This window comes from Micromys minutus, assembly GCF_963924665.1.
Source record: "Micromys minutus genome assembly, chromosome: 11".
In the NCBI taxonomy this organism is placed as follows: Eukaryota; Metazoa; Chordata; class Mammalia; order Rodentia; family Muridae; genus Micromys; species Micromys minutus.
The window spans coordinates 46,876,954-46,893,929 of NC_137980.1; the positions used below are offsets into that span (position 1 = coordinate 46,876,954).

General features: G+C 39.6%; 1 protein-coding gene across 1 annotated transcript in view; it reads left to right on the forward strand.

Annotated features, from left to right (window-relative positions):
* Nucleotides 1-16,976, forward strand: part of ZHX3 (zinc fingers and homeoboxes 3) — a 99,268-nt gene that overhangs the window by 27,381 nt on the left and 54,911 nt on the right. Inside the window, exon 2 of the mRNA XM_080925643.1 lies at nucleotides 11,155-11,276. The gene's annotated coding sequence lies outside the window, so the exon portion shown is untranslated. The remainder of the gene's footprint in view (nucleotides 1-11,154; nucleotides 11,277-16,976) is intronic.

Genomic DNA, 16,976 nt, shown 5'->3' on the forward strand with positions numbered 1-16,976 from the left:
CACCCTCCTTCACTGTGGAGAGCTGTTCTATTAGTGTTGTCCTTATGAGAACATTAGAGGATCAGCTGTTTCCCAGACCTTTATTTTCTTGGCAATCCCTGTCTCTCTTTTACTTCCACATCAGCTTCTACTGTGTGGATTTAGGTTTGCTTCCCCCAGGGTTCTGTGGATAAACACATATTCTTGGGGGGTCCTTTCCTTTTGCTTGATTCAGATTGAGGGTTTTATTTTTTACATGATCCCAATTGGTTTTTAATTTTTAAAAATATCTTCAGTCATCACTATTATGATAACATTTTCCTGTTATAGTATGCCACTATATAATCCTTTTACATTTTATAATATATTCTTGTAATTAGTATTTTACATAGGACATTTTAAGAGATGAAAGGGGGTCTGGAGGGATAGTTGGTAAAGTGCTTGCTGTGCAGCATGAGTTTATTAGATCCCTAGTATCCACATAGAAAGTTTGGGATGGCGTGTGTCTGTAACCACAGAGCTAGCATGTTGGTACAGAGACAGATGGATACCAAGGCCAGCCAGTTAAACTGCAAAACAGTAACCACCAGGTTCTGAGATAGGCTTTGTCTCAAAACATAATGTGGAGAGTGATAGAACACTCCAGATGTCCACCTCTGGCCTTACTCATGCATTTTTGGGCAGATGCCTGTATACACATGTGCATATGCTGAACAAAATATTCCTGACACTTTTTGATTTCTCTGAAAAGTATCAAGGAATTTAGCATACTAGCCGCAGAGGAGGAGCACTGGCTGAGTTAATCAAATGGAAAAACAGTTCCATTCTGTTAATGAAAAATGCATTTGAAGCTGTTAGATACTGTTTCTAGTATCAAGTTAGCAAAGTGTGTGAATGTTTACTGGTGTGGGTGTTATGGTATTTGAGGGTGTGACATTGTATGCAGGCAAGAGAGTAGAAGGCACTCGGATGCACAGTGGCACAATGTAGCTTGGCTAGACGGGTCTTAAAATGGCTTTAGAAACGCTTTGACCCAAGAAATTTCAAATTCTTGAGGTCTATCCTAAGAAAACAATCATGATGAAAACAGTAATTTACATGCAAAAATGGTATAAGATAATATAGATTAGATTTATTAGAATTAAAGAATGATTAGAATGATTTACAGGCTGTAATCCAGCCAATCCAACAATGATTGTGAACTGAAAGTCCAAGAATCCAGTTCAGTCCATGGGGCTGGAAATCTCAGCTGGTCTTCAGTGTATGCTGGAATCCCAAAGCCATGAGCTAATGCTGGGGTCTTATGGACTTGCTATTGAGTTGAGAACAAGCAGGCAAAGAGCAAAACCTTCCTTCTTCCATGTTCTTCTATAGGCTTCTAGCAGAAGGTGTGGCCCAGGTTAGAGGAGGCTTTTCCCAGCTCAGAAGATCTGGATTAAAGTCATGTATTATACTTTAAAGATCTTGATTAGAATTGGATCTTCCTACTTCAAATTAAGCAAAAATCCCTCTGAGGGTTTCCATTGCTGTAAAGAGATCCTATGATCAAGTCAACTCTTATAAAGGACAACATTTAATTAAGGCTGGCTTACAGGTTCAGAGGTTCAGTCCATTATCATTAAGGCAAGAAGCACAGTGGAATCCAGGCAAACAAGGTGCTGGAGAAGGAGCTGAGAGTTCCAAATCTTGATCAGAAGGCAGCCAGGAAGGAAGATTGGCTTCCAGGCCAGTTAGAAGAAGGGGTCTCAAAGCCCACCTCAGAGTGACACACTTCCTCCAAGAAGGCTAAACCTACTTCACCAAGACCACACCTCCTAATAGTGCCACTCCCTGGGCCAAGCATATTCAAGCCACCACAGCTGGGGAGATGGCTCAGTGGGTATAGTGATTTCACAATAATGAAAACCTAAATTTAAACCCACAGCATTCATATAAAAGCTGTGTGCGGTTGTGCTCACCTGTAGCTGCAGTGCTGGAGGTGGTGTTGGAGCAGGTAGATACCTGGAGCTCTGTCTAGCCAGTTTAGATGAAACAGCTAAGTCTTGGGTTTAGTAAGAGAAACTGTCTCAAAAATAAGATGGGTAGTGAAAGAGGAGAGAAACCTGATGTTTGTTAACCCCTGGCCTCTGCAAGTACACACTCATGCATATAACTAACACACACACACTCACACACACACACACACACACACTATAAATAATTAAAGATAAACTTCCATGCAGTTTTAAAAAGATACATCACTGTTTCACTTAAATATATATATGTATTTTTAAGAATTATTGTTATTATATGTATATGAGTATTTTGCCTTCATATATGTCTGTATCACATGCATGCCAAGTGCCTGAGGAGTAGGTGAGCCTCCATGCAGGTGCTGGGAATTGAACCCTTGTCTTTTTCAATAACAACAAGCATTCTTTTTTTTTTTTTTTTTTTTTGTAGTGGATGGAGCTGAGCCCCACAGGCAATACTTTATTTCTTCTCTCTGGCTTTGTTATACCTTATTAGACAAAGTCCCTTATAAAAATTACTTCATAGATGAAATGTTATAACAAAAGGGGAATTACAGGAGGTTGTAGATAGTAAGTTCAAAGCAATGTTTCATTTTATAAGCTTGTTATAAATTCAAAACAACAGTTTCATATGGCCTTGCTTTATCATAATGCATACCTGTGGCTTTATCCTTGGACCTGACGTAGAATGAATATTTTTCCTTGATCACAAATTTGTCGCAAGCCCTTTCCTCTTCTTGTAATTTATGAAAGCTCATTGCATTCCTTATTATTCAGCCCTTACTGTTCTGTGAGGAGGGGCACATCCTATTCTTGATGCTGACTTTATTACATCTTTCCGGCAAAACAACTAAAACCAACTTCTTAAACTTTCTTCTTAAAATTATTTGATACAAATCAGGAATGTTATAAAGTAATCAATTCATCAAAATATCGTTAATTCATCTTCATGTTATTTGCAGGAAATCTGCTCAATAGGTTGGACTAATGCCCAGGAATCCTTAGGTGATGTAATGGTGACAGAAAAGGCATATCAGCAGCAAGAAGCAATCCTGAGATGAAGTCTCTGGGCTGTGCCTCTCCAGAGTACACCCACCACAGCCATGCAAAATGGTGGGTCATCTCCAGGAAGCTCACTTGCCATAGGCTTTCTCAGATGGCTTCTGTCAGAGGGGTGCTGCTTACTGGCTTGCTCTCCATGATTTGCTCAGTCTGCTTTCATACAGAACACAGGACCACCAGCCCAGGAATGGCATCATCCACAATAAGCTGGCCCCTTTTCCCATGAATCACTATGTCTTACAGCTGAATCTTATGGCGTGCCCCCTCCCACATAAATTAAACTATCTAAACTAACACATTTAATTGCAGGCTAGGCAAGTCTCAAACAGCAGTGCTTCTACAAGTTCTTCTTCAGTTTATTCAGTCTTCTGGTAGCAGGCCTGACAGTGGTAGCAGAAGCAATGTGGTAGGTGCAAGTCCAGCCAACCATGTAGCAATGAAACAACAGTGCCAGATGCTAATGGCTCATCTCTTCATCTTGGTCAAGCCACAGAAGGATCAAATGTACTTGGAATGCTGCCTGATTCCCTTTTTCTTCACCATTTTCTGGAGGGAAGCACCATAGCAGGTCTTCTATTTCCTGACAATTCCAATCTTCTTAGTGCATTCAGCCAGGTCTCCCAAAAACAGTCATTCTCTCATTCTGATTCCTTTCTGCCTTGGTCCTTATTCTTTCCATTCTCTCTTGCCTCCAATCAACAACAAGCATTCTTAACTACTGTTTCAACTCTACAGCCTCATGTATTTTAACTTAAATTAAATTTATTGTGTGTGTGTTTGTATGCATACATGTATGTAGAGGTCAGAAGTCAGCTTCCAGAAGTAAGTTCTTACCTTCTAGCATGTGAGTCCTGGGAATTTACCTCAAGTTGTTGGACATGGTGGCAAATGCTCATCCATCAAGCCACCCCACTGGCCTTAAAGATATAAGAACACACAGTTTTCAAACATCTTACCTCTACCTCAGAATGTTACCATATAGGAATGATACAAAACTGCCACATGTCATGGAGGGACCCATGGCTCTAGCAGCATATGTAGCAGAGGATAGTCTTAGCAGGCATCAATGAGAGGTGAGGCCCTTGGCCCTGTGAGGGCTCAATACCTCAATGTAGGGGAATGCCAGGGCGGGGAGATGGGGAGGAATGGGTGGGTGGGGGAACACTCTCATAGAGGCAGAGGGAGGGGGGATGGGATAGGGAGGTTCCAGAGGGGAAACCAGGAAAGGGAATAACATTTAAAATGTAAGTAAAGAAAATATCCATTAAAAAAATTGCCTGTTTCACTTTTTTAAAAAGGGGGCCTTTCAACTTTTAAATTTTAATAATTGAGATGTAATTTACATAAAAAGCATGCATATTTTAAAGAAACAACCAGGGGTTTTCTGTGTAGGTCTGGCTATTCTGGAACTTACTTTATATACCAGATTAGTCTCAAACTCACAGAGATCCACTTGTCACTGCCTCTGCTGGGATCAAAGCTGTGTACCACTCCAGCCTGGTGAAGCACACAGATTTGAACTGTGCAAATTTGAGAAGGGTAATCAGCATTCCAAGCTCTCTCATGCAAAGTGTTCCTGTCAACTTGAAAAGAGCTTTTGTGCTCTCATCATCCAGGTGCAATCTCTTTTGTCATTTTTCTAACCATCAGAGATTATTTGTTTTCTCTAAAATTCTATAAACCAGAATTATATATTTTCTTTTATGTGTAAGATTCATTTGTTCAATAAGATTTTGAGTTTAATCTATGATATATCAAGTAAATATTTTTTATTACTAAGTAATGTTCCATTGCATACTTACCAGTCTATCCATTCTCTTGTTGGTTGACCATGTGTTCAGGTACTGGCTACTTTAAAATTGAGGCTTATCAGTTTGTAGCTGTTTCACAAACCTCAGCATGCCATCTGCTTTCCTCTTCCTGTCTGGTGAGGCTTGCAAACCTAGCATTTGCCTTGCAATAAGGGTTGGCTTTCAGACACTTATAACAAGGACCACCACAGAGAGCAGAGAACAAAGCTGAAGTTGCAGATGGCCACATCAGCAATTCAGCTATTAAACACCAAATAGTAGTCTTCGAATCAGTGAGAAACTCCTTTTACAAAAAAAGAAAAAAAAAAAAAGAAAAAAAGAAAGAAAGGAAGAAAGGAAGAAAAAAATCAAAAGAGGAAGAAGAAAGGAGAGGCTAAGTTTTTAGAGGTTATTCCAATTGCCATCCAATAGAGAAGCTAGTACATGGAGTCAAATCACAGTAGTTGATAACTAAAGTTATTCCCTAGCCAGCCAGCCCTGCAGCAAGTGTCCCTGAGTGAGTGCCTTGGTCTGGCTCCCTTTGCTTTAGTCTTCAAGGCTGAGGAGCACTAGTGCTTCAAACTCTTGCTGGGCAGCCCTTTTCTACCTTCCCAGCAGAAATGAAATAAAACCTTCCTCTGGACTCCGGGAAATGAAAAGCACAGACTCAAGTCACTGATGTAATTTAGTCGTCCTGTGTTGGGTACTTTGTGCTACCTCAGATTAGAGATTCTGAGCTGGGGGTTTGAGGAGCCAAGGCTGTCTCTCTGAAGCCAAGTCTGCCCCCTGGCCTGTTTTGTGTAGGTAGAGTTTAGGCAGCTCACAAGAGCCTGTAACTCCATGTATGCATACACATGTACAGAAACACATGTAAGTAAGTATTTTCATCTGTTTTACCACCAACTAAAAAGCTCCATGTCCCACCTGTTCCTGAGTCTTGACATTAAGTTCAGGTGAACTGTGTGCAGCTAGAGTAGAGGAATGTGACGTTATCATGTTGAACGCACCACACCATTATAGGGAAGGTGACTGTGGCTGCCCTGGAGGTGGGACCAAATAGAAAGACTTTCCACCTATTTTGTCAGGAGGTTCTGGAGCCTCTGAGAAATGGACAGCAGACACAGGTGCAGCAGCAGTCCCTTGCTTCATAGACTCAGTCTTCCAGTCTCAAATGACTTGTACTTTTGGGGACTATACTATTTCCTGGAAATTGCTAGTCTTAGAAAGCACTGCAGTTATTTTTTTCCTATGTTACCACATTTCTTTTAGTTTAAATTTTGATGTGAAAACAAGAAACATTGTGTCCAGCCCAGGGGATATCTATAACATCAAATGATTGTTTTCTCAGCTATCTCAGCCAACATTTTTGAAGAAAGTTCTTTATGTTGAAGAGAGAACTTAGAGCACCTGTGTGCTGCTGCAGAAGGACCTGAGTCTGGTTCCCAGCACCTGCAGCAGGAAGTTCACACAGCCTTTAACTCCAGTTGCACGAGATCCAATGTACATGTGCGCGCACGCACACACAGATTCACATTTTTGCACAAATATAAAGTAAACCTCAAAAAAGTCTAATACACTACACACTACCCTTCATATCAATCAGAGAAGTAAGAGCTTGTTTTAGAAATGATCTTTTCATTAATTTTATATTGGACAATTAAAGAAAAGAAAAATTTCTTTGGGGACAGAGAAATGGTTCAGCATTGAAGTGCCAGTGGTACCAGCTGGTCTGTGAGTTCGATGTCCCATTTGCTCACTCCCATATAGTGTCATAGGACCTTGGATAGTCACGGCAATCTTGAAAAGTGAAGTCAGAAGACTCGCATGTCTCCATTTCAAAATTCATTGCACAGATGTAATGGTATGGTACTGGTGTCAGAGTATGCAAATAGATAAATAGAGAGAAACTGAGAATAACTGAGAATACAGAAAGAACCCTTCTGAATGTTGGCACTTATTTTTTGAAAAGGCTGTTAAGACCATTCAGGTAAAGGATAATGTTTTCAATACACGGTGTAGAGACAAATGAGTATCTTCATGTAAAACAGTGAAGTCGCGCTCCATATTCACACCATGTGCTAAAGTCAAAATGAATCAAAGGCCAGTTATGAGAGCAAAAACTATGATACCCAAGTAAATATAAAGGCAAATCTCTTTAAAAATTATTTTATGTATAAGAGCATTTTGCCTACATATAGGTACATGCATCACATGCACATGTCTGGTGCCCATGGAGGCAGAAAAGTTCAGATTACCTAGAACTGGAGTTATGACTGGTGTGAGCCACCACGTAGGCGCTGGGAACCAAACTCGGGTCCTCTGGGAGAGCAACAAATGCTCTTAAGTGCTGAGCCAGGTCTCCTACCCCAAAAGTAAATCTTTAAAAATATTACAGTCTATGTAATTGAGAGGAAGCACTCCTGTGCTGTGGCACAACTGCAGACACCAGAGGACAGTTAGGATTCTGTTCTCTCTCCACTGTGGGTTGTAGCTTGAACTCAGGTTGTCAGGCTTTGGTAGCACTGACCCATCTTATTGGTCATGAGTAAATCTTGTTGATCTTGGACCCAATCAGTAAATTGAAAGTTTGGCAAATTGGAATATATCAAAGTTTAAAACTATTTTGGACCCAAGGTTACTATTAAGAAAATACCTTATAGAACAGGAGAAAATTGAAAATCTCTTAAGGGTCTATTTGTCATTTTAGAACTCAACAACTAAACAACCTAATCAAAATATAGAAAGTGAGGCTGGAGAGATGGCTCAGTGGTTAGAGCACTGACTGCTCTTCCAGAGGTCCTGAGTTCAAATCCCAGCAAACACATGGTGGCTCACAATCATCTGTAATGGGATCTGATGCCCTCTTCTGGCGTGTCTGAAGACAGCTACAGTGTACTCATATACATTAAATAAATGATTTTAAAAATATATGGAAAAATGATTTGAATAAATTTTTCTAAAGAAGATTCTCAAATGTCTATGCATGTGAAAAGATACTCAGCACCATTAGTTATTAAGGAAATACAGATTAAACCACAGTGACATTCTATTTCATATCCACAGGATGACTATATCCTTGAGGGCAAAGCAGAACAGAAATTAATAAAGTTATAAGTATTGAGGACCCAAGGAGTCCCCACTATTTACTTATCTGGTAGGAATGTAAAATAGTATAGCTTCTGTCGAAAACAGTTCAGTAGCTCCCTAAAGAGTTGAAGGCAGAATTTTCATGTGACACAGAAATTTCACCATTCACCCTTAGGTATTTACCTCCAGTAATTGGAAACATGGTTTTAAATATTTAATTTTATAGTTTTATTAATAGCAATACTAGTAACAGTGGCCAAAAGTTAGAAAACCTAGTATTTATTAATACATAAGTCAGTGAAAAATTGATACATACAAGTGTATTTCTGTGATAAAAAGAAATAGTGACACATAATACAATTTAGATGAAATATCGTGTTAACTGAAAGACTCAGACATGGAGGGTTACATTGCATGATTGCATTTATATTAATTATTCCAAGGAAGGTAAGCATGGTGGCTCATACCTTGTAAGCCCAACATCTAGGAAGAATGAGGCAGAAGGATGTCTGAGAGTTCAGGACTAGTCTGGCTATATTCTGAGTTTCAGAACAACAACAACAACAACAACAAAAAGAAATAGCCCAAAGAAATATATTTTAAGAAACATAAAGCAAATTGATGGTTTCTAGGGGGTTAGGGGTTGGTGATAGAAGTAACTGCTTACAAGTACCAGGTTTTATTTTTAATGGCTGAAAATATTTTGTGAATGGTAGAGGTAATTGTTGCTCAATGCTGGGAAATAGTCTAAATGCTGCTGAATTGTTCATTCATGTTTGTGATGAGTAGTACTACATTATGTAAATTTTGCTTCAGTTAAAAGTTATATCATAGGCTTTTTGTGATCTCACAAGTAACTATGGCTTTCCTGTCATAGTTACCTTGTGACTTGTTGGAATCCACATGCTTTTGTGGCATTGCTCCATTAGGACATTTCTCTCTCACTGTGGGTGGTTAATCTCAAAGACAGATGGTCCTAAGTGGGTTTCTTCCTACAATAACAAGGAATGTAGTTTTGTTTTATCATTTTTATTTGATTAACTTTGGAAAGCTTCTACCTTAGCTGAATAATTTAAAATATAGTCTGGTCTGACATTGATTAGCTTCTTTATTTAACCTGTTTAAAACAGCTTTGTCTTGTTTAGGAATGCAGCAAGCTTGATTTATGAAAATGTATAGAAAGCAATGCAGTTGTATTTTTTGATGGTTCTGTCTGTGCTACTGGTAGTGATGTTTTACTCTGCAACCACTGTGAATACTTCTTGTTCCCAGGAGAATTGGTGTGGGGAATAAAGAAAAATTGAAAAAATTAGTTCAATCAAGCACGTTCTGTGCAAAACTTAAACACATTGATTTCTTCATTGCCTGCCTCTGTTTTTGAAGGATACATTCTGTCAGCGAGGGTAAGAAGAGCTTCTCACACATGAAGTTTTCTTCATGAACGAGGCCAGTGGCTTCTGCCCACACCCACTGCTGTATTTTATGGGTTCTTGTCTTTTCAGATGTGTGTATGTTAGTTGTCTTGTATACCTGATGCTTCTTAAAACACAAATACACTAGCTAAGATTCTAGAGCTGTGAAACAAACAATATTCAAATGTCTGTAGTGAATCAGGCTGTTAGCTGCTTACATTATTAGAGTTGTGTCCCAACCAGTTGAACGGAAGAGTAAAGAAATGTCTTGCTTATTTTGTGACTTCAAAGTTAGAGGTGATTTGGTAGATAACAAATTATTGAAAATAAATAGAATAAATCACAGAGGTGAGTGACTATAATGGTTTATCATAATTATTGCTTCAAATTTTCACAACATCAGTTTTTTTTTCTCAGAAAAAATACTTATTTTCTATGTGCGAGTGTCTTGTTTCCCTGCATGTATGTCTGTGTACATGTGTGCCTGGTACCCACAGAATCAGATCCTTAGCACTGAATCTACAGTTGGCCGTGAGCTGCATGTGAGTACAGGGAACGGAATCCAGGATGTCTGCAAGAGTTGTCAGTGCTCTTAACCACGGAGCCACCTCCATAGCCCCCAGACTTTCTCTTTCTTTTGATCATAAGATCATTTTTTAAAATAAGAAAAAGCTGGAGAAACACAAATTAGGTTCGTAATAAATTATAAATTGGGGGGGAAACAAACGTGAAATAGGGATGAGTCTTTTAATATACTGGAAAATTAAAATTAAATTTGTTTGCCTGTGAAAAGCAGCATAGTACACTTGGCATGGCTAAAATAATTTACTGAATTTCTGTTTCATCATCTGGGTAATTAGAACAATGGAATTTGCGTACTAAGATCACGTAAGGATTCTATGTGCTGTAGCTGAAGCTCCCAGTGTAGAGTTGATCCAGAGGGAACAGCATAAGTGCAAGATAAGGATGAAAGAAAACTCGTAATGCTGTAGCTGCTTTGGTTAGTGATTTGTGTGTGATGCCTCTAATGTAGCAAGGTGTGGATAGCTGAAACTTCAAGCCCTTCTACTAGTATACTCACCTTGAGTCCATTTTGCTGCTAGTTGGCATTTTAACCAAGAAGAATGCTTTGGTAAAGAAATATAGCACTGTTTTTAAGTCTTTTCTCAGTAATTTCAAGACTTTATAAAGCATCTTTGGTGGTTTTGGTTTAAAAGACTTTTTTATTCATTCACTATGAATTACTATATACATAACATTGCCTATGGGCAAAATGGGATGGTGTGGATGCAAGGGTCAGAGAGGAAGAGAAATTGAGAGAGAGGGGAGGGAGGGAGGGAGGGAGGGAGGGGGAGGGAGGGAGAGAGAGAGAGAGAGAGGAGGGGAGGGGAGGGGAGGGGAGCGGAGGGAGAGGGAGAGGGAGAAGAAGAGGGAGAGGGAGAGGGAGAGGGAGAGGGAGAGGGAGAGGGAGAGGGGAGAGATTGCCGAAGGCCACATGTTTATCGGCTAATTATTCTGTCAGACTACCCGAAGCCAGAGTGGGAGATGAATCATCTTGATTTGATGGCTGAGCTCACTGACCTGTGTTGATATGCTCCAGTCTCAGCTTTACGTGGTCAGAGCTCACATGAATGCCCTAACAGCACTTGCAGTTGCTATAATCACCATGTACATTTTGATAACCTTGCTTGGCTCTGTGCCTCTGGTATGTGCAGACCTGAGAATGAATTAGGAATGATTAATGAGGCTATATAAGTGGGATTCCTAGAATGTGCTTTCTTGTGAGGTGATAGAATGATGCTTCTTTTACAGGACTGAATTTCGACTACAGAGGCAACAAGTGACTCCTTAAAGATACCAAAGGGCTGCAGAAAGTGACGTGGACCTTGGAGAGGATGATGAAGTGATAAGAATGTTTCTCCCAAGGACAAGAAGTATGTCTATATTTTAACAAAAGTCTTGCTGTATCTAGTACAAAGTCTGTAATGCCTGAGGTGTGGTAGCCATTTTTAGTTTTATTACTGTTACACATTCTTTCTTTTATTTTTCATGGTATGGTGGTGGTAGTAGTGGTGATGGTGTCATGGCTACAAGTTTCCCATGTAGCTTTCTCTTAGTGCCAGTATACACGCTAACACACTAGCTGGTTTTAATCCACACTTAACAATTCATGGAAAGTCTCTCTCTTTAAACTTTGTTTCTCTTTGGGTGCGATTGCCCCAAGTTCCTGTGGTTTCATTTGCCAGTATTACCACTTTTAGCTTAATCACAAGTATTCCTAGTTGAAATATTAAACTTTCACTGGGCAGTGGTTCACATTTTTAATCCCAGCACTTGGTGGGTAGGCTTCTGCTCAGGCAGATCTCTGAGTGTGAGGCCAGCCTGTTCTACAGAGTGAGATCCAGGACAGCCAGAGCTACACATTGTCTCTTGAGGCTCCAGGGAAGGGAGATGGAGGGGAGGGGGAGGGAAAACACCCTCTCAGAGGCAAGGGGGAAGGGGGATGAGATAAGGAGAGGGGGGACTGGGAGTGGAGCTACAGCTGGGAGGTAAATAAATAATTAAAAAAAAGAAACCCTGTCTTGAAAAAACAAATAACAATAATAAAAACTTTTTTGGGGTTGTTTCTTTGAGCCAGAGTTTTGCTTTAAAGATCATGGTGCTCTTGAATACATAATGCTCCTTAGAGAGTATTCATAATACTACAGATATTAAAATTACAGATGTGCCACCATAGCTGGCTTTGAAACAAAACCTAAACAAATAAAAGGAAATTTTTTCTTTTTGTTTTTTCAAGATACGGTTTCTCTGTGCAGCACTGGCTGTCCTGGAACTCACTTGGTAGACCAGGCTAGCCTCAAAGTCACAAATCCACCTGCTTCTGCCTCCCAAGGGCTGGGATTTAAGGTGTGTTCCACCATGCCCAGTTACAAAATATATTTTTTAAAATATACAAGGTTATTGTAACGTAAGCTGTTCCTTAGCCAGTTTCTTTCTGAAGCAGCACTCCTCCAGCTCCCTGTGAATCCTGTCGGAGTGGTGGTGTCTGGGACTGAGTATGATAACAGATACCTGAAATAGCCAGCACTGAGAGGAAGGAGGGTGATTTCCTGTATGAGGTTAGCCTTCACTACATGAATAATACTATATCTCAAAAACAAGAGGCAAAACAAAATGCAGTTCCTTTCCTTTTTTAAGTTTCTTGAAATTCTTTTGTTTGCTTCTTTAGTTGTATAATATTTATTTATTGTAATACTCAAAGAGATGCTTGTTGCCTTTCTTCCTTCGTTTCTTTTGTTTGTTTTTTTATGTTTACCAGGTCGTGTTTGAACTCAGACATCTGCTTGCCTCTTTCTCCTGAGTTCTGGGATTAACGCTGGTTATCTTTCTTTTTTAAGATTTATTTTTGCTAGAGGGAGGAAGGGGGAGGAGGGAAGGAGGAGAGAGAGGTGGGGGAGGGGAGGGGGGATTATAAATAGTGGAGCTGGAGCTGGAGCTGTGAACTGCCCGTCATGGTGCTGAGAACTAACCTCAGTCTTCTGCAGGAACAGTGAGCACCATGCACCACTCTTAACTGCAGAGCCAACTCTCCATCCTCCATTCTCTAGATAATCTGTAACCCTTTTTATGTAGTGACTTTATAGCATTTTCTAGGCCCACTAATATTCTAGAGCTTTTTCTCTTACAAGCAGGTTATTGTTTTAACCTTTTTTGGAGATTTTGTGTCTGATGTAGAAATTAATGTTTTCTGTTTTTAGGGTAGCTGTTGCATTTTCTTCTGTTTTCCGAATTTGCTTCTTTATTTTAATATTAGTTTTAATATGAGTTCCATTTCAAAGAATCTTTGTTTCCTTTTGGCCTTGAAATGACTTTTAAAATGAACAGTCTTTTGAATTCTACAAGTGCTAAAAGGAATGTTTGTATCTTTATTAATTTACATCCATCAGAGCAGGAGCAAGGGCACATCATTCCATCTGTATTCAGAGACTCAGTTTCTCTCATTTTTGGCATTTTCTCTTTCTAATCCTTACCTGTATTTTCTCTTGTCTACCAATTATTTTTTGCTTTTCCTTAATATCCTAGCTATATAGTCTCTAAAATGCATCAATTATTCTGAGCTTTGGTTGGTTCTTCTACTTACTTCTTATTTCTGACCCATTCAGTTAATAACCAGTGAGGCCTCGTCTACCTTGATAGGCAGTGAGTGGGGGCAGAATGTACAGAGTAAGTGCAGCGCGGCCCCGCTTCAAGATCACCAGGTTGGCTGAGGTGGTGGCATGTGATACAAGCCTAACAACAGTGGCAAATTGTTTTGTTTGTGGGCAAAGACACTCAGTAAGCTGGGGTTGCCTAGCTAGCAAATTTAAACCTGCATCCTATAGGCTGTACCACAGAAGTCTAATGGGAGGGAAACTGTGCTGCATGAGTTCATTCTTAAAAAGGAGCCTCTGTTAAGATGACAGCAGGAAGGAAAAGCAACTAAGCAACTGTGGTTGTCTCCAGATGAGAAGTGAGGGCTATTGGCGTAAGAGCCCACAGTGGGATGGAGACTGTAGTGTTTAAAACAGAATCAAAAACACTGGTGTGTGTAGTGTGGGAATTAAAGGATGTCACAGTGGCTTTTTGTTTATTAGTCTTATAGAAAGTAATGACAACTGTTGATCAACTGGGGTTAAGGGTATGAGTGGAGGACAGAAACAAATTTGGAAGCAGGCAAAAGTGAATCTATTTTAAAACTCAATGATGTTTAAGGAAACACCTAGATGCTAAAATGGGCCAGCCAAGGCTGGGGATAAGTTATTTTACTCATTTGTATTGAGGAGAATGCAACCTCCAAATGATGGGTATAAACCCTTCCAAGTAGAACAGGTAGAAAATAAAACAGGCTCTTGGAAAAGGCCAAACTCTATGTACAGGAAATCAAAACATAATGAACATTTTAATGTCCAGCGTGCAGTGGCTAAGTCTCTTCAGATGGCTTTCTTGATCTCCTCAACAGCCCTGTGCATGGAAATTATTACTCTGCCTTGTGAGCCAGGAAACTAAGGCTCCAAGGCAAGCTAGGAAAGCAATGGGATTGGCAAGCCAGGACCTAATGCCAGGTCTGTGCTTTTCTGCTAGAAGCAAAGGAATGGTGTAGACAAGATGTTTGCCTACAAGGGGCAATGGTTAGCAGGGGTACGTAGTCAGAGATGAGTAGGATAAGGGCACATTAAACCTCTGGGTTCTCAAAAAACTAAATGCTTTACCTGCATGTTCAGTTTCTACAGCACTCCCAAGCCAGCCTGTCCTGAATTCAGCAAGCCCAGGGAGAAGCTTTGTGTCATAAAAATTACAAGAATACCTAGTTTGGGGACTGTGTCTTCATGGTTGATTATTCACATATGACAGCTTGTTCACATATTATTCACATATGAGGTATTCTGATTTGCTCAAGTTTTTAAACCTTTGAGGTCTGTAGCTCTTAGACTGTCTTTAGTCTTTAGATATTATAAAAAACAAGGGCCTTGATCCCTTTTCTGCCATCTGCTTGTTTAATTTGTTTACTTGAAAATGGTTTTTTGCTTTATTTTCTTTCTGCATTATGTTTTTAGATGTTTCTAGGCTGTAGACACTCTTGGTGACTCTTTTGATAGCTATTTATATATAAGACCCTGGGGGCTTCTTCTGTTTCTTCTCTCAATTCTTTCTACTCTGGAAATTGTTTCCTTCTGCCATTGTAGTCTTGTTCAGCTCAGTTTTCTCCAGTCAGGTTATGACTCTCCTTTAGGAAACAGTTCTCTAACAACAGGAGGCAGTGGTGCTAAGAGCCAAACTCTAAAGCACAGGCTGTCTAGCTTGAAATCTTGGCTATGATGCAAAGACAAGATATTATTTCCTGAGTGCTTCAATTTGCTCATCTGTTAACTTTGAGACATTAATAGTATTGACTATCAGAGATTGTGTTAAGGGCTAAAAGGTGTACTATAGTAAAATGTTCAGAAGGAATCACGTATGTCATATGCTACACCACTATTAACTTAGCATTCTAAGGGGGGAAATAGAGGTGATCTCTTCCTGATTCCCTTTTGATCCATACAAACAAGCAATAATTCAGACTGTTGGATTCTTTACTTGGTGATGAAAAATAAGCAACCAAGTAGTGTTCTCTTATACTACCAGGAGTAAGGCAGGCACTGGTTTTAGTTTTGGCCAAATGTAGCATCTGGAGATACTATAGATATCCACCATGTAACCTCACTTTCCCTATCTCAGTGTTCAATTGATCTTCCTTAACAAACATAAAATTATTTTTATTTTTCAGAGTAGCTTTTCCAAATTAAAAAAAAAAAAACTCTTTGAGCTTTTTCATCTATAGACAACACTTTAGAGATGGTTAATCTTCAGTGTCAACTTGACTGGGTTTGGAAGCACCTAAGTAAGAAACACCTCTGTGTGTGGGTGTGGGTGATGTTATTTCCAATTAACTGGAGAGGGAAGAACCACCCTGAATGTGGGTAGCACTATCCCTTGGAATGGGGGTCTACAATGAATAAAAGAATCAGAGGAAAGAGTAAGTGAGCTGACCACAAGTATTTATCTCTCTCTACTTCTTGCTTCTACTGCCATGTTTTTCTGCCATGAATTGTATCTTCTCAAACTCCAAACCAAAATAAATGAACTAAAGTTTCTTATATCTCCTATTGTCTCACAATGACAAAAAAAGCAATTAATGCTATTTTTAACCGACCCATACGATGTTTGTGTTGATCCTATTTTAGTCTTTTTACTTTATTAGCTAGAATTTTTAACTATTCAAGATGATTGTTGCCTTAACTTTTTATTGCTATGATAAAACACATAACCAAGGCAACTCATAAAAGAAAGTGTTTATTTGGGCTTATGATTCAGAGAGTTAGAGTCCATGATGGTGGAGCAAAGACATGGTAGCAGGAACAGCTGACAGAGCTCACATACTAAACCCACAAACTGAAGGCAGAAAGCACATGGGAATGTCTTTTGAAACCTGAAAGTCCATACCCGGTGACACATCTTCAACAAGGCCATACCTCCCAATCCTTCCCAAACAGTTCTACCAACTGGGAACCAAGTATTCAAATATATGTCTATGGGGGCCATGCTCATACAGGCAACCACAGTCACAATTAGACTACACTTTAAAAGTAACATTTATTCACCAGATGTAATTGTCATCTCGGCGTCTTAATACTGAATAAGTATACCCTTTCTAGTTCATTCTGAGTTGATTGTCTCAACTCAGCTGTTCTGGCTTAAAATGCCTCTCCTAGATGACTGATTCAAACAGGCTTTTCTCAGCTTCTCACTGAATTGCTCTGCTTGGAAAAACTGCCTCTTAATTCCATGAACTGAAATGCACTGAACTGAATAGAACTGAATGGAACTGTACAAGCTCAACTGAACTTAACTGCATTCAGCTGAACTGCATGGAACTGGACTGAAGTGAACTCAAGTGAACTCTACTGCACTATCTGAACTCAACTGAACATAAGTGTCCTCAAGAGAGTTGGGTATATCCTAGCTCTGATTCCTTTTGTCAACTCTTTCTCTGATTTATCACTTTGCCCCTCAATTAGATGTCACTTTCAAACATGGCTTTCTTCTACCGACCAACT